General features: G+C 33.0%; 1 long non-coding RNA gene across 3 annotated transcripts in view; it reads left to right on the forward strand.

Annotated features, from left to right (window-relative positions):
* Window positions 1–5,949, forward strand: part of LOC145268321 (uncharacterized) — a 100,047-nt gene extending 94,098 nt beyond the window's left edge. The window contains exon 2 of one of the 3 annotated variants that reach the window (XR_013864871.1): window positions 5,613–5,949. This is a non-coding gene — a long non-coding RNA (uncharacterized LOC145268321). The remainder of the gene's footprint in view (window positions 1–5,612) is intronic. The other 2 variants (XR_013864873.1, XR_013864872.1) reach the window with 2 other exon arrangements.
* The last annotated feature ends 12,903 nt before the right edge of the window (window positions 5,950–18,852 follow it).

The following is an 18,852-nucleotide window of genomic DNA, read 5'->3' on the forward strand; positions in this document are numbered from 1 at the left end:
TGTGCTTTTCACTCTACTTCCGAGACATAACTATAAATAAAAAAAATCTGGGAAGAGAAAGGAGAAAAAAAAAAAAGAATGATAAAGTTAAATATAAAATATAAAATAAAGGGAAACAAAATTCAAACTGACCCAGACAGGAAATGTTAAAGGCGCGAAAATATATATAGGGCAAAATAATATAGGTCAACTGAAATGTACTTAAATGTCACTTAAAAAAAAAAAAAAGGTGTCAGCAAGAATTGTTAAAGGACATTAAAAGGAAAATAAAAATAAATAAATAAATATATAATAAATAAATAGAAAATAAATAAATAAATAAAAAATGAAATATAATAAAAATAAAATATAAAATATAATATATAATATAAAATAAAGTAAAATAAGAACAAAATTAAAAAATAAAAATAAAAATTATTTAAGGGGAGAAGATGGCCGGTATCTGCAATTTCAGGAAAAAAAAAAGTTAAAAAATTAAAAAAAACATAAATAAAAAAATAAGTAAATTCATATAGTAAAATTTAAGTAAATATGCATACAAGATATGAAAGTGTGGGTAGATTGATATATTAGATAGATAGGAAAGTTTAAAGAATAAAACAGAAAATGCAGATAAAAATAAATAAATAAATAAAACAGAAAATGCAGATAAAAAACCGGCCACGCAAAGAAGAGATAAAGAATTAAAATAAAGGATTATTAAATTATAAAATATTAAGTATGTCGAAAAACGATAAAGTCAAAGAAAAAATATTTTATATCTATATAAAGGGTAAAAGTAATAACTATGTAATTTCAAAATTGCCATAATTAAATTTGGACTTATGTTTACAGAAAGAGATCAGTTCATTTTTAGAATTTATTATATTGTTACTTTGAGGGGAAGTAATTATAGTTATAGCTTCGGTTGTGCAGAGGCGACATGACTTAGAGCCTGGAGTATAAGACTTAACTTTTTTTTATAATAGTCCATTTGATTGAGAAGGGAGTATTGTTAGAGTTAAGTTTTTTAATTAAAGTGGTTAGAGAAGTTCCTTCGTTATTATTAGAATTATGGTTGTTAAAAGAAGAAATGTGGTTTGATATTCTTTTCTTAATTAATGTTGAAGTAGCGCCGATATATGTATGTACTTTATTAAAAGCTCGATGTCTTGCTGACACCTTTTTTTTTTTTTTTTTTAAGTGACATTTAAGTACATTTCAGTTGACCTATATTATTTTGCCCTATATATATTTTCGCGCCTTTAACATTTCCTGTCTGGGTCAGTTTGAATTTTGTTTCCCTTTATTTTATATTTAACTTTATCATTCTTTTTTTTTTTTTTTTTTTCTCCTTTCTCTTCCCAGATTTTTTTTATTTATAGTTATGTCTCGGAAGTAGAGTGAAAAGCACATCTTATTTTTCTTTTATTCATATTATTTTTTCCTTATACACACTTTTTTGTGAATTATTCCATGGATTTCTGCCTTGTGATTATTATGGACCATCTTCTTCCAATTACGGGATTTCCTTGGATTTTACGTGTACAAATGGAAATTCTTTTAACTTTCTTGAAGTTTTACATTTGGATTTTACCGTCACTGGATTTTTTATCTTCCACCAGACTATCCATTAATGTGTAATCACCTTTTTCTTTACCATATTCCCTCTGCTTAACTTATTTTGTTTTCAAGTAAGATCTTTAACTTATTTGTTGTTTCATCAAATACTTCTGCATGCAAAATCCGATCCTGCATTTTGCTAATTCCTACCCTCTGATGAGAAGGAGAGTATTTCTCCGAAACTCTGCGGATTAAGGACTATCCATTTATCTAGTGTTTCATTTTCAAATTAAATTTGTTTTTAACTCATTTCAAAGTGTTTTTTTAACATATTTTATTAACTATTTGCTCATATTATAAGCTCTATTTCCTATTTGGTATTATCGAGCTTTTACATCTGGCTGAGATAATTTTATAAATATTAATTCTTTAATATTTATAATTTACTTTAATTTTACCATCTTGTATCATTTTGGTAAATTCAATTGTAATTTTCATTTTACATATATATATATATATATATATATATATATATATATATATATATATATAGCAATACAAGGAACTTTGTGTATGAGTTCGTTCCTATGGATTCAAAAACTGCTGGGGCGATTTTATGAAACTTCACATGAAGGTATTTTATGTGCCTGGCTATGTTCTTAGATAGGTTTTACATCGGAATGTCTTCGAAAAATATTGATAATCGAAACCATCTAAAAGGAACAGGCAATTTAATTAAAGCCATTATATATAAAAAAAATAATTTTATAAAAGGACAATTTAGACTGTAATGTATTATGGACTAAGTCACTGCAAGGAAGCATGTGAAGCACTGTGATGCCCCCCACCCCCAACTAGAGCAGGCAATCACTCGATTTGATTGAAAAATGGACGATTTCACCAATTTCGATGAAAATAAAAATATGGAATCGTGAAATATTCATTGATTATCATTCAATCTCAGAAAACGTCAGATTGTCCTGCTAGTATATATATATATATATATATATATATATATATATATATATATATATATATATATATACTAGCATTTCAGCCCGTTCAAACCCATACCACAAAGGAGGAAAATAACAGGAAAAAACCTGACGTCTTTGCTGTTACGAGACCACCACCAAACCAGAAGGGACATAGGTTTAAATTAAGGCTAGAAAATCGAAAGGAGAGGATGTCTTTAAAAAATATCGTCGAAAAAAAACGATTCCCTTGTAGAAAAGTGCCAAGTTGAATGTGAAGACATTAATGTTTTTAGCCAATTTTTGTCGTCTGAAAGGTCGAACTTCAAAACAATAATGATCTTGGTAAAATCCATCGCCTCTGTCAAAAGTTTAAGGCAGACATGCAAACATACATACATACATACATTTATATATTGGTAACTAAAAATTTTTGATCCAAACAGATTAAAAATCTTTCCCTATCTCTGAATACCCTTTATGTAAAATTTCAAATGTTTAGACCTGAAATTGTCTGAGTAATTTGGTAGAGACCGCAGAGGTCAAATTTTAAATTTGACCTCTATTATGACCCGTTAACATTTATTGTTTGGGGCTCAAATCAAGTTATTAAGTTAGATCCATGTCCAAGGAACCTATATCTAAACTTTCAAATGTTTAAACCCAAAATTGTCGGAGGAGTTTGGTAGAGTTCTCAAAGGTCAAATCGTTGAACTTTGACTCCTTAACAGCCAAATTTCTGGCCGAAAACCGATCACATCGATTTTCCCAAATCTCAGTACCCTGTATATCAAATTTCGAGTCTATAGACTAAAAATTAACAGAGTTAGACCTCTCAGACAACAAACATCGAAAAATTGGCTAAAAATATTAATATCTTCACCTTCAACTGGGCACTTTTCTACGGGGGGGGGCGCTTTTTCCGCCAATATTTCTGAAAGTCATCCTCTCCCTTCGATTGTCTAGCCTTAATTTTAGAAAATGTCACTTCCGGTTTGGCGGTGGTCGTAATAGCATAGACTTCAGGTTTTTTTCCCGTTCTTTTCCTCCTCCGCAGTACGGGTTCGAGCCTGCCTTCCTACTGCCATTTTTTTTATTTTGCTCAACATACACATCGAAACACCCGGGAAACGCGGGGCTGAAATGCTAGTACGTATATATTTTTATTGAACAAATTTTGCCTACCAAACTCCTCCTAGAGTTTTTGGTCTACACACATGAAACTTCATATATAAGATATTTGAATCCATACAAAACTTTATATTTGGATTTTAGCCCGGAAAAATCGGTGCAAAGTGTGAAAATTAAAAAAAATGAAATTTGCCCGGTGATGATTGAACGCCGGCATTACAAATGCATAATGTAGTAGTTATTGGTTCATGTTTTAATTTTTAGCCTTGCAGTAAACATGTTTTCATAGTCCAATCATTGACGGCAGATGCAAAATACATCGTGAGCTGACATGTTGGCTTTGATTCTCGTTGTTGGTGGTGCATGAGTCTTTTTTTTAATGCTTTTTAAATCATTACTATATATTGTATGCCATCTATCTATCTATATCTATAAAAGTGAACGTGTGTGTGTGTGTGTGTGTGTGTACATTTCCCTATGCAATAACTCTGTCAATTTTTAGTCAACAGACTCGAAATTTGATATACAGGGTACTGAGATTTGGGAAAATCGATGTGATTGGTTTTCAGCCAGAAATTTGGTGATTAAGGGGTCAAAGTTCAACGATTTGACCTTTGAGAACTCTACCAAACTCCTCCGACAATTTTGGGTTTAAACACTTGAAATTTTAGATACAGGTTCCTTGGACATGGATCTAACTTAATAACTTGATTTGAGCCCAAAACAATAAATATTAAGGGGTCATAATAGGGGTCAAAGTTAAAAAAATTGACCATTTTTTTTTTCAGCATACACCTCCAAACACCTGGGCAACGCCGGGCACCCATTCTAGTATATCTATAAAAGTGAAAATGTCTGTCTGTCTTTTCTCTATGGTAGTTAAGAAAGACTATTATGCAGAAAGGCATGATTTTACATATTCACACTTTTTAATATATACATGTGCACATAATCTTATGAACAGTACATAGGGCCTGAGCAAAGCCAGGTGGAACTGCTAGTATATCTATAAAAGTGAATGTGTTTGTGTGTGTATGTCTGTGTACATTTTCCTACGCAATAACTCTGTCAATTTTTAGTCTACAGACTCGAAATTTGATATACAGGGTACTGAGATTTGGAAAAATCTTTGTAATCCGTTTTCGGCCAGAAATTTGGCTGTTAAGGAGTCAAAGTTCAACGATTTGACCTTTGAGAACTCTACCAAACTTCTCCGACAATTTTGGGTCTAAACACTTGAAATTTTAGATACAGGTTCCTTGGACATGGATCTAACTTAATAACTTGATTTGAGCCCCAAACAATAAATGTTAACGGGTCATAATAGGGGTCAAAGTTAAAAAAAAATTGACCGTATCTTTTTTTTTTTTTTGCTCAACATACACCTCCAAACACCCGGCTGAAATGCTAGTATATATATAAGAACAATTGAATTTAAATTCTATAAATTAAATTTTCAATAATTTATTTTTTGATAAGGAGTACAAAGAAAATAAAAAATAAAATTATTTTCTTTGTACTCCTTGTCGAAAAATAAATTGTTATAAAATTTAATTTACGGAAATTAAATCCAATTATTCTTATACTATTTCCTTATCTTGGATATTGAACTTTTTCATCTGGTTGGGATAGTCATATAAATATTAATATTTAGGTACTTTAAATTTACAAATCTATTTAATTTGTAAATTGAAATGATAAATTTTCCACTTGTGTATATAATTTCTTTCTTTTTTTAATTTTTTTTTCTTTTTTGCAGATAGAGACCGTGCTATTAGTATTATTTGGAAACCCATTCTTTACATGAAAGTAGGAGGCCGTTTTGTAACTATTCTATACTCATGCTGATATTTTAAATAACGCCAAACGTGTTGATATGTTGCAAAACAAAACAACCAAATATAAAAACTCTTTCCAAAATTTTTTGGTAAATTTGAAATTTTAACCACGTCTTTGTATTTGCAGATTACGCTTAGCGGAAGAGCTCAGCAGCAGCAAGTAGATATTGCATTTAAAAGCAACTTCACAAGCCGTAGCCCTCGTTTGTATCAAGTGCCCGTTAGCAGCCAAGATGCACATATCACAAGACTGGTCGGAGAACGAGACATTCTATTGCGGACAGGAGTGTACACTTCCCAAGACAAGAATTATAGTAGACCTTGACCATCAAATAAAAGAAGTAATTGCTCAAAGACAGAGCTAACCTCCCCTTCCTACCCCCTCTTTTACCCATTTCAGGACATAATGGCATTTTAAGTTCTGAACTTTCATTTCTCTGTACACACATACGTGTGTGCATGTCTGCATGTGTATGTGAAATAGAAAAGTGGACAAACGGCAAAATATAAAAGACAAAATCACATTAAAAAAAAAAAACTGTTAAATCAATTATATTATGAGGAGCAAATTTGATGCTGGTGCATGTATAATGTCGAAATTAGTAAAAGTTCCAAAAATTAGGAAAAATGATCGAATAGATCTGCTAGAACTATTTTTTTTACAAAAAACAAAAAACAAATTTGTTGTCAAATTCAAAAAAATTGGCTCCCTTTTGCTGTTATTTTTTAATAAATAATTACCTTATTTTTTTCCTGTCAAATTAAAAACATTTATATGATTTTTTTCTGTTATTTTTAAATATTTTTTTTGTTTTTACTGATAATTTTTTAAAATATTTTGCTGATTTTTGCTTCTTATTTTAAATGATTTTTTTATTATCTGCTATCAAAATTTAAAAAAAAAAGAAGACATTTTCCGATTTTTTTGCTGGTATTTATAAATAAATAATTTTCCGTATTTGTTCTTTTAAAATTTAAAAAAAGACATTTTCCTGATATTTTGCTGATATTTTGAATAAATAATTCTTTTAATATTTTTGACATTTTGCTGATAGTTTGCTGATTTTTACTCTAATTTGAAATATATAACTTTTTAATTTCTCCCTGTCAAATTAAAAACATTTCGCTAATTTTTTCATGCTATTCTAAAATAAACAATTTTTTTTAGATTTTTCTGTCAAGTTAAAAACATTTTGCTGATATTTTATTACTTTCTTTAAATAAATAATTAACATTAAATTTTACTGTCAGATTAAAAATATTTTGCCGATTTATTGTTGTCACATTAAAATAAATTCTCTTTATTTTTTAGATTAATTTTTAAAAACATTTTGCCATTATTTGCTGATATGTTTAACTAAATAATTTTCTTTATTCTTTATTGTCAAAGAAAAATGATTTTACTGATTTTTGCTATTATTTAAAAATATTTAATGAATTTTATTTTGTTTACTGATAAGTTTTAAAAGCACTTTGTTTCTTTTATTGTATTTTTAAATAATTTTCAATGTTTACCACATTTAATAAAAAAAAACAATTAGCGATCTTTTTCCTGCTATTTTCAAGTAAATTATTATCATTATTTCGTTAGATGTTTATTGTAAAACCTCATAGGAAATAAAACTGCTTGATTCTTTGCTGCTTTTTCAATAATTTTATTCAATTTGTTGCAGTTTTTTTAAATAATTTATTTATTTTATTTGCTGCATTTTTTTCCCAATAATTTGGCAACAGATTTGAAGTATGTATTCCATTTCAGATCAGGAATGAAAGTCAGTCTCAGAAGCTTGTCAAAACATGAAGCTTCCCCAAGACAAGAGACGTTCATTTCAATTGGGGAGTGGTAGGGATCAGAGCGATTAGAATCTTGGTTTTTGATGCATTAAAATAATCAGCCACTTTTTTCCCCATTGTATCATATTCTCAAGATGAGATGAGAAATAATCAGAAAGACCTTGTTCATTGCTGGCTTTTTAAGTGTTGCCATAAATTGTAGTGTCGTCAGTATAAATGTCTACGAATAATTTTAAGATGTGATTTGAGAGGTCATTGATGTAGATCAGGAAAAGAGTTGAGCTCAGGATGGGACCCTGAAGGATACCAGCATTGATACTGTGAGCTTCTGGTTTCTGCTCATTGATAACTACTCTTACAAACCTATCAGAAAGAAATAATTTAATAATTGAGAATACGTTTCCAGTTATTCTATAGCTGACAATCTTGTGAAGTAAACCTTTATGCCATACTCTATCAAAAGCCTGTGATATGTCAAGAGTTATTGCTCTAGAAATGAAGCCTTCATTGAGAGATTCGCTAATCCTATGTGATATTATAGTTAGCACATCTGCTGTAGATCTAGCAGGACAGAAACCATATTGCATGTCCCTGCGAAGGCTATTTTTACTGCAGTGATTTACCAGTTCTCTATTTATTACAGGTTCCAGCAACTTACACATGACACACAGGAGACTGATTGATCTGTACTGGGGAGCAGATGACCGATCTCTACAGTTTTAAAATACTGGGAAAACTGATGAAGTTTTCTTTTTTCTTTTTTTTAATTAATTTTCTTCCTTTGAAGATTGTAACGCTGGGTATGAAGCAGCCAAACCAGCTGCCAACATTGACCTGCTTTTTATTGAAATCAACCGAGAGCTCTTTTTAGTATCCTCGTTGTTCCCTTAAGTGCAATTGTCTGAATCTCTTTTGCACTTGGTTCACCAGGGATATTAATTAGGTATGACTTCAGGTTCTTCTTCATAAGCCTTGTAGCACCTATAATATAATTGGTATGATTGATATCGCCCTAAAATTCCAGTTTCTTTTCATATCATACATGAGACCTTGATATTTGGTCTGTTTCTCCCTTTCAGCTCTGTTCAGACCTCCATCATTAGGAACACTCACTTCAACCAAGGTTGCAACTCTCTCTGACTTATTCCATATAACTATGTTATGTTTGACAGCAGTATTTTCAAGGTAGGTGGCTGTAGGGATTACATGGTCGTAATGTATGGTATATAAGTAATTTCCAACTGTTCTTTCAGGCTGATGTTCCCAGGATTTGCTGCTACATTGGATGTTTAAATTTTTTACAGATGGTCTAGTGGATGTCTTACTGTGTAGTAGCCATCCCCCAAAATAACCTTGCAACTTAATACCAGATGACTCACACTTTTCAATTCTGTGTGGCAGAATCTGCATTTGTTGTCATTAGTGACAGTCTCTTTTACTTAAAACAACATGGCGGATGAAAACACAATGTCTCTCTTACTTATAAAATTTGATTGTTTTAGTTAAAAAACAAAACAAACAAACTACTTGATCAATTTACATGATTTTTTAAATATGACATCTTCATTCCATGAAGAGTACACATATCAAAGATTTGTCTACATTTCCTGTTTCTTTTTTTTTTTTTTTCTTTTGTTGTTTTTTTTAGTTGCATTCTAGACTTGCACCAAAACATTATACATTTTGTTTGCTATTATTTAATTATTTATAAAAACATAATTCTTACAATTTTGATAGTTTTTTTTTTAGACATGTTCAACATTATTTTTCTATTAGTAAATTAGCCGCTCAAAATGTCTGAACTTTGTCATATTAATACTCTAATACTCACGGGTTGGTTAGTAAATTCACATGTTTTGCTTGGCCTTCCTCTTGTATTTGTATCTCTGTTTCTGAAACGTTCTTAAATTTTAGTGTGCCTAACTGTGTAGTGGATATTCCTGGATATGTCATTTTATGCAGAGATCGACATGTTACTGCCTTTCATGGTGACCTTCTGATATATGTTCAAAACAATGCCATTTTTAAGCAACTTGATTCCCTCAAATGCAAAGATTATGAAGTATCTGGCCACTGGCTATCTATTTCTATCCATTCAGCAAATTTGCTGACTGGTTTTACATATGGACCACTGAGTGCTGACATGTCTATTTTGCCCCACATCGAATCATCTATTCACTCATACCATGTATTACATAATATATATATATATATATATATATATATATATATATATATATATATATATATATATATATATATATATATATATATATTATACACAGAGATTTCAACTATTGAAACTCAAATTGATTAGCAACTGACCCAGATAATCATGTTTCTTTTTTTTTTTTTTTTTTAATACATTTTCACCCCAAACAAGGCACATTGCCAGTTTGATGTAGGGGCTACTATCAGGGATATAAGCTACAGGGGTACTATGTGGGGAGTTGGGCAGCAAGATGTCCGTTCACATTACACTTGAACTTCTGCATGTCAGTACAGTTGGGGAAGCAGGAACCCAGAAAGGAATTCCAAAGTCTAGCGGTTCTGGGGAAGAAACTACTGGAGTAGAAGGCTCTCTTACATCTAGGGATCTCTACTGTGAAGAGGTGGGATTTTGCTGCTTGTCAGGTTTGTCAGGGGTATTTACGTAGAGGGGGGTACAAGTGCTTGCAATTCTTCAGAGCATTCACAGTTAAAGTACTTGTAGAACTGGCAGAGGGATGCTACATTTTGTCGATGGGACAGAAGCTGAAGCTTAGATGTGTATGAGTGAGAGACTAGTAGCAGATGCACCAGCCCAAATATGACAACAATACTCCATACATGGGCTATGGTGGCCTTATAGAGGTACAGGATACTTTCGGGCGTTAGTAGCTTTCTAGCACGGTAGAGAGAACCTATCTTTTTCGCAGCGGCCCTGGCACTGACTGACTTTTGTATCGACTTTAGTTTAATCTAAATTGTAAAGACTACAACGAGATCCCCTGATAATCCTATTGGACAGCTATCTTTATTAGGTATTTTAACATCTGTGCCTGACATATTTAATGTGCTGTTATTTGACCCCTCTGTACATTGGATCATATCATACAATTGTTTTCTTTGGTTTAAATGACGCTATGAGTTCAACTGAAAATTCTGACATACCAGAACGTATTGACTTTGCCTCTGTTACCAATTGGTCTCTGATTCAGCAATCAATGCTCTGCCCTGGGATATATTTTACGAATATGACAATCCTGATATTATTTGCAATCTTGTAACCTCTCGGCTTGGTTCAGTAATATTCGATCATACTGCAAGATCCTATAATTACTTATTGCCAGAATTCGATGCTTGTCCCCGATTAAGAAATCTGCCAAGTCTTGATATTGATCACATGGTTCTGAGTACGATCTATAACTGTTTTGTAATGCACAAAACAAACTCATCAAGGCAGACAGTTATCGCCAACACACCAACAAGATCGTTGATAGTCCCTCGTCATGCAATTGTTGGCAACTTGCCAAAAAATTCTGTACTTATGCACTTATTGATCCGTGCTGAAATGATAACGTTATTATTCAGAAAGCCATTCTTAACATGGGGAGAGGAGAGTGTTATGTAACTATTCTGTACTTTCACCTAACAATTTAATAAAAAAAAAATCATAAAACTTTAATTTAATTTGAAAATACTATTTTAAAGATAGCGCAGTTCGATAAGTGCATAAGCACCAAAAATTCTATAAGTTCTCTATTGCCTCTGATGCTATCCCTGACTTACCTGACAGAACAGTCACTATCAGTACATCATTTGATAAAGTGACGCTATTTAAGAACAACTCTCTCGAGTGCAGTGCACCATAGTGCATCCTTACTTGCTGATGTTCGGTTCACGCCAGATATTGTTTTTGCAGAACTGAATAAACTTGACACTGGAAAGAGTATAGTGCCGGATGATACTCCAAATATTCTACTCAGTTGGTATTGTTGCTCATTATCCAAACCCCTGGCTCATTTGTTTAATCTGTATCTGGTCACATGCCTCTTCTATAGAAAACTTCCGCCATGGTTCAGGTCTGTAAGTGCAAAGGTGATAAATCGAAGTTACTTAGCTAGCGTTCAGTTTCTCTGATCTCTTGCTTTCGTAACATCATAGAACACACTGTGAACGATTGCATAACGTTTCATCACAGAAAAGAAGCTCATCCATCCGTCTTAGTTTGGTTTTCTAAAATCGCACTCTGCCACGGAACAAGCTGGCTGTGTTTATCAGCACTTGACCTCAGAGCGTGAGGTTAAGAAGTGCACAATTTCGGCATTTTTAGATCATCAACGGTCCTGCAACAGAAACTACCCTTATTTGGTGTCCAAAGCAAGTTTTTCTCTGCAGGCTACTTTGGTTGCTGGCTGTTTGTTGGATGAGCTTCCTGCCTCAGCTGGAGTGCCACAGGGAAGTGTTATTATGCCAATGTTATTATAAAACTATTATTATTATTATTTTCAACATTGATTTATCTTTATCTTTATCTTCTATATAAAAGGCAAAAGCAGAGCATACATTTTTGTATGTCCATCAAAGGCTTTTTTTTCCGTGGTTCTCTGTGGGTTATTATGTCTTAGAACTTTTTATATACCTCCTAGATCATAATATTTACGATTTGCAAACGGATGTCATATCTAGATTTATTTTGATTGACTTTTATAAAATTTGTGCTATTCCATTGGGTCACATGTTTGTTCGCCTTTTAGTATAAATAAAGTGAAACTAATGAAGCAAAGTTGCTTGGCTTTCCTGCCGAGGACACTCGGAAAGCAATGAGCTTTGATCAATGTGGTGAAGACAGATTGAGAAGAGGGGGGGAAGAAAATGAGAATGATAGGTAGAGAGATAAAGGATTTAATAGAAGTGTGTTACACTTTGGCCCCATATAACGTTGGGTAGCCCTGCTAGTCTACAATATACAATAATACAGTTGTTCTCTTTTTTTTTCTTTTTTTTTTTCTTTTCTTGTTTCCAGGGTTGTATGGTGCAACGGACCCTAGCCCAGAGTCTAAGTTGCAGTCTAACCCACGATTGCAGAGTATCCAAGGGCTCTTTTCAGATTTTGTATAGTTTCCTTTATTGCTCTAAGTTGTACTTCGTCAACACTTTGGACAGCCTGGGATGGATTTCAGATAGGTTAAAAGGTTTCTTTTCAGAATGCATAAAACTTAGAAACTTTACAATAGTTAGACAATACAGAACTCTGAAAATCTAATAGCGAGACATGTTTATTCACACAATTCTGAGACAGCACGTTCAGGGCTGCAGAACACAATGCAAAAGAAGATTGCTGGTACATCTCTGAACAAATACCAATGTGCTTATGCAGTTTAGTTTTTCTGTCATCTAAGGACCTCAACAGTTAAGAGACGGGATTTTGTTGCTTGTCGAGTTAGTCAAGAGTATAAATGTCGAGGGGGCACAAGTACATTGAGTTCCTCAGAGCACATTCCATTAAAATACTTGTAAAACAGGCACAGAGATGCAGCATTGCAGTGATGGGAAAGAAGCTGGAGCTTGGGCGATAGTGCGGGACCTATTACATTTGAGTATATATATTTCTTGATATTTCTGCCCCACCACTAACACACCATATAACAAAAAATTTAAGATAAAAAAAATAAAAATGGCATTGTATAGCTTAAACAGCTTTTATTTTATATTTAATATATATATATATATATATATATATATATATATATATATATATATATATATATATATAATGAGAATAATGGGAATAGTATTCTGACAAAATAGAGAAATAAAATGGAATAAACCGTACTATGTGTTCATCAACATTTCGTCTTTATTTCGTCTAGAAGAAGTCTCAACATAAAGATGAAACGTTGATGAACACATAGCTCGGTTTGTTCCTTTTAATATATATATATCTCTCTCTCTCATATATATAAATATAAATATATCTATAATATAAAGCTGAATGTGTGTGTGTGTGTGTGTGTGTGTGTGTGTGTGTGTGTGTGTGTGTGTGTGGTCACAAATAGGCTCCTATATGATTGACTATTATAGAAAACTGATCACATATAATGATAGAAGATATATCGAGACACAGGAATGGGTATGTTTGATCTGGCAGAACGGTGGTTCATTAAAATTGTGGGGTCTGCGTTTGCGCCTGGTCCACAAAGTATGGAAATAAAAAATAAAAAAAAAACGTTTACAAGTGTTTTTGATATAGATGTACATAATAATACTTTGATAAGTATGTTTTAACTTAAATAGGGATGATATAATAAAATTGTGGGGTCTGCGTTAGTACCTGGCCTCCATAGAATGGAAATAGGCACAAACTTTAATAAAGACTTTTCATATCTATGTGTGTAAGTATACTTTAATAATTATGTTTCAGTTTGAAGAAATATGGTATAATAAAATTATGGGGTGGTGCTCGTTCGCACCTGACCTCCATAGAATGGAAATATGTCACAAAGTTTAACAAGGTTTTTTAATATAGATCCACATAATATTGTGATAAGTGTTTCAGTGTGAACAGGTATGGTATAATAAATTATGGGGTTTATCTATTTTATTTTTACTTTCATCATATTTTGCTTTGGTTTTGATACCCCCAAATTCGAAGCTATCTCTTTACAACCCTTCCTTTTCATAACCTATCATACTTTCATAAATCAGAGTCCATTTTCTGTAGGCTGTTTTTGAACCCAGTTAACGACGGGTACTTTTGCTAGTATATATATATATATATATATATATATATATATATATATATATGTCAGTGTAATATGGGTGACAATTGAAATATGAATTGTATAGAAACAGTATATTTTATTTGCTTTTATTTCATTTATTATTTTGAACACCCTGAATTCTTCCTCCAGAATGAGAAATTAGGTCATACTGGAACCATATGGTGTTTACATGTAAAAATGAAACCACTTTAGTGCAGAGTATCCATACACTTAGATTGAGCCCATGGTATTATGCCATATGTCCTTAAGGGGAGTAAGGAGAGCATCAGGATTTTTTTTACTATAGAATCAATGTTTATCAAGGCCCGGATGCCACTCAAGGATAAGTGTTAATGGGTGTCAGGTGAGATAACACCGTGATAATCGGTGATGGTGGAAGTTTGATATGAATTAATTTATTTTAGAGAGTGACTCATAAGAACTTGTTTACATTGGACTTGAGAGTGTTATAGCCAGCTGGAAAGCAGCTCTACAATATTGTGTTCACAGATGAGCAGTTCAAGAAAAAGGCTCTGCTTATTGAATTTTTCGTTTAGTTTTAGACAGAGAGAGAGAGAGAGAGAGAGAGAGAGAGAGAGAGAGAGAGAGAGAGAGAGAAAGGAGAATTGATTATAGTGGTTGTTGCTAGTCGAGCGTTTGCTGTGAATGCATAGATTGAAGCTCAGTCGATCGCTTGCCATAAAAGATAATCTTAGAGCAGAAATAGGATCGCAACATCATTTCTGTGAGAAAAAAGGTGGCAGAGAAGAGAAAAGGCCATTGTCCATCAGGTTTTGAAGTAGGTTTTGTACTTTGTCTAAGCAGGAAAGGATCCTATGAGCAGCTCCTTTCCAAAAGTGGGAACAATACTCCACCTTAAGATGTATTTGCCTTTTTGTAACAGAGCGCGGATGTGTGTATATCTGCAGCAGCAGCAGCAGCTCTACAACAGCCAACGTATGCAAATGACCAAGCCGTGTGTGAGATGCCGTCACAGCAAGGAAGAAGAAAATAAAAAGATTATAAAAAGAAAAACATGGCCTGAGAAGGACAGAAATAGGTGTGTTACATGCATGGCCCAAGAGTAACAGGTAAAGATGTGTCCTAAACATGTCTATACAAAGACAGAATACCATGTGCTCGATACGGCAGAGTCTTGTTAAGCACATTGAAGTATGAGAAGACTTTTGAACAAGAGACAAGACGTTATTCTGGAAGTACCTGTAAATAAATGTCTGTTGTTTCAATTGAAAAAAAAAAGTGAGTCAAATTCTTTCCTTGTCTTTGTTTCCTTGCAACTGTCCTCATACTACGTGTGGGTCCCGAGTGTTGACATGCAACAACTATGTTACATCTGTAAATTTTATCTCTGGCTGAACTTAGAAAGAAAAAATATCAAAGAATAAACATGTCTAACCAGTCAACTTATTATGACCTTGAAAGGCATTTTGATCATTTTTACAAACATATTTAGAATGAAGTCACATCTTTCTATTTATTCAGTAAATATTATTTGCAATAAAATATCAGGATTAGAAAGTATGGATCAATTAGGTTTAAAGAACCCCAGAAAATAAACAGAATGAAAGGGAAGACTTCAGGTCTATGCTGGTTGATTTTAGACCTAAAGGTTGTTTTTTAATATAGGAAAATTTTTTTTTTTTTTCTGAGGTCCTTGATTTTTAATGGATCCAAAAGTATATTTATTTATTTTTTCTAAACGGGTTCTAGAGAGCATAATATGATCACAACCTCTTAGTTGAAAGTTTGAATATTTGAAATTTGCATTAAATTTGATCTTTAATCATTAAGACACCAATTAAACAAGATTTCCTGAGATTTGAATTTCTTCTTAAGACCTCTTAAACTCAAACGCTAAAGTTAGACAATTTCAAGGAGTAAAATTTTTCTGTAATGAATTTTAATCTAACCGGACTGAAATGATGTTTTGTTTGTCAATTGTGGTCTAGTTCTCTTGTACGGCAAGAATTTAGACACCAGGGTCGGAAAGTAGGATTGAGAAGTGAGCGTCTCAGAGAAGGGGCACCCTGACCTGCAAAAAAAGTGGCTGGACAGCCCCGGTGAGGGCGCATCAGGCGATTAGCAATAAACTAACCCCTTCTCAAAGAGAGAAGGCAAAGCCCGGTTGTTGCCGGTGTGGGAATTTCCTAGAACTGCACTGAACTAAACTCCCACTGCAAAATCAACAGGGGCGAGATCATTACAGGAATGGTCTAATCTCTGTTGATTTTGTGGTCTCAAGATAAAAATTCATATATATATATATATATATATATATATATATATATTTCAATGTTATATCGCTAATCATTGAAATACAAACTTGGCCTTTTGGTCAAGATCAACACGCCTGTGGAATTGTCTTCCGTTTTCCTGTTTTCCGGCTGACTACAATATGGTTGTGTTCAAGTCTAACGTAAATAAGTTCTTGATGAGCCGTTCCATATAAGTTATTAAATTTACCAAATTTTCATTACTAACGATTACTATATTGTCCAATTTCTACTGTATATGCTTTAACCCTTATCCTTGAGTGGCCTCTTGGCCTTGATAATGTGGTGATGCCTATGTAAAAAAAAAAAAGAAAAAGTAGTATCGTCTGTTATGGGAGAACAAGAAAGAGTTGAATAATCGCTGAAAAATCGAAAAATTCACACGATAGAAACCCCCCTGATAACTATCATATTAGCATTTATTGGCTATATACGTGGGTTTTTTTTTTGGTTTTTTTTTAACCATTTTTTCATTTTGTTGCCTATAGTAAAAAAAAAAAAACAAAAAAAAAAAGAAAAGAAAAAATGTCCCCATATTATTTTTTTTATTAAAGCATCTGACTGACGGAAGTACACAAGTTTTATTTCGTGTTTTAGTTTTATTAATGATGAAATATTTCTTTTCTTTTTCTGTACCCATGATGTAAACTGATGAATAAAAATATTTGATGGGGAATTTAAAAAAAAAATGAATAAAAGAAGTGGATGCCTTTAGTAAAATTACCCATTGAGAGAGAGAGAGAGAGAGAGAGAGAGAGAGAGAGAGAGAGAGAGAGAAAGAGAGGCACTTCTGCAGTATGCGGACGGCGGCTATCTTTTTTTTTGTGAGTTTCACTAAGCTGTCGCCAGGTGGCGCTTCTCGGTCAAAGAACAGGTGACAATTATACTTCAATTTAAAAAAAATGTTTCGAGAAAAAATCCAATGTTGCTTTAATTCGGAAAAATGTTTGATTTAAATTATTAATTTGTTGTTGGCCCTTCAAAGTTGTTTTAATTCGACAAATGTTTCACTAAAAACATTTATTTGTTCGAAAAAAGAAAAAACATTAAAAAAAAAACTATTTATTTAAAAATAATCCAATGTTGCTTTAATTCAAAAATTGTTTTATTAAAATTATATTTTCTTACGCAGACTTTTAAATAAATGTTTTTACAATTATATATTGATATATTTTTAGACATTATCATCATGTACTGTCCTTTGTGTCCGAAGACGACTTCCTGTTAACCATCATTCTCCACTTGTCACGGTCGCGACTGAGGGTCTGCCAGGTCCCAGTAGGGATCGACCTGTCCTTTAGATTTCGTTTGACGTATATGCCTCGTACCCCATCCTCCAGTTGTGAAAACAGTATCTGCTTTGGTAGTCGGGAGTTCTCCATTCTGTTTACGCGCCCAGCCCATCTCAGGTTTTTCCGGATGAGCAGGTCATACATGCTTGGGAGGTTGGCTTGTGATAGGATCTCCCTGTTGCTGACAAAGTCATACCACTTGACATTTAAAATCTGCCAGAGGTGTCTCATCATATAGGTGTTGAGTTTGCGGGCTACCAGTTTGTACACTGGCCAAGTTTCTGCACCGTATAAGAGTGACGAGAGGACGATGGCGCGGTACTTTTAGACAATAAATGTTTTGGTTTTCAAATATTTTTGTGTTCGAAAAAAAAAAAAATATTGTTCGTTATTTATTTGCCGTGTTATTTGACCAAGAAGAAATTGAAGTTATCGCTCCCTAACAATGGCCGCCGTTTGCATACTGCAGAAGTGCCAAAAATATTCTTTCGTCAGAGCAACTGGCTATGAAGGGCAAATTGTAGTATATGTCCAAATATTTGGTGCAAATGCAGATTAGGACTTATGGCGATAAACAAAAACGAAGAAAAACTTTTATCATGTACCTACTCTTTACAGAACAAAGATGTCATATTCCAAAAATTACATCGGTCCAGGCATCTTCACAGCTTTGTATAAAGCGCTGACGTTTTACACAATAACAGCAACGCCATCATTTTGTGTATTTACTATTTTCTATGTCAATTTCTATGGATGGGCATTGGCGCTATAATGGTTAGTGGAAGTAACGTTTTTATTTTTTTGTTATCGGATTTTCATACTTACATTGTAAAACAAATAGATTTTTTTAACGAATTACACAGACGAGAGTTAATAAAATAAGATTATAGGCAGAGACTACTAAGCTAATTAGGGAATGCATAAAACTTAGGAACATCATGATGGTTAGACAATACAGAATTCCCAAAATGTGACAGTGATACATGTTCATTCACACAATTCTGAGGCACCATGTTCAGGACTGCGGAACACAATGTGAAAGGAGATCGGCAGTACATCTCTGAACAAACACCAGTATAATTATGCAGAGGGTCTTCATGTGAATGTATATCGTCGCAGGTTTGGTGTGTTCAACAACAGCACAGGGCAGTATTTAAGCATTGCGGTGGATAAAAACTGTACTGTGGAGAGTTGAACAGCAAGATATCTGTTCACATTAGATTTTATCTTCTGCAGATTAG

Source organism: Euprymna scolopes, chromosome 43 (genome assembly GCF_053919585.1).
Source record: "Euprymna scolopes isolate OS-2025 chromosome 43, ASM5391958v1, whole genome shotgun sequence".
Lineage (NCBI taxonomy): Eukaryota > Metazoa > Mollusca > Cephalopoda > Sepiida > Sepiolidae > Euprymna > Euprymna scolopes.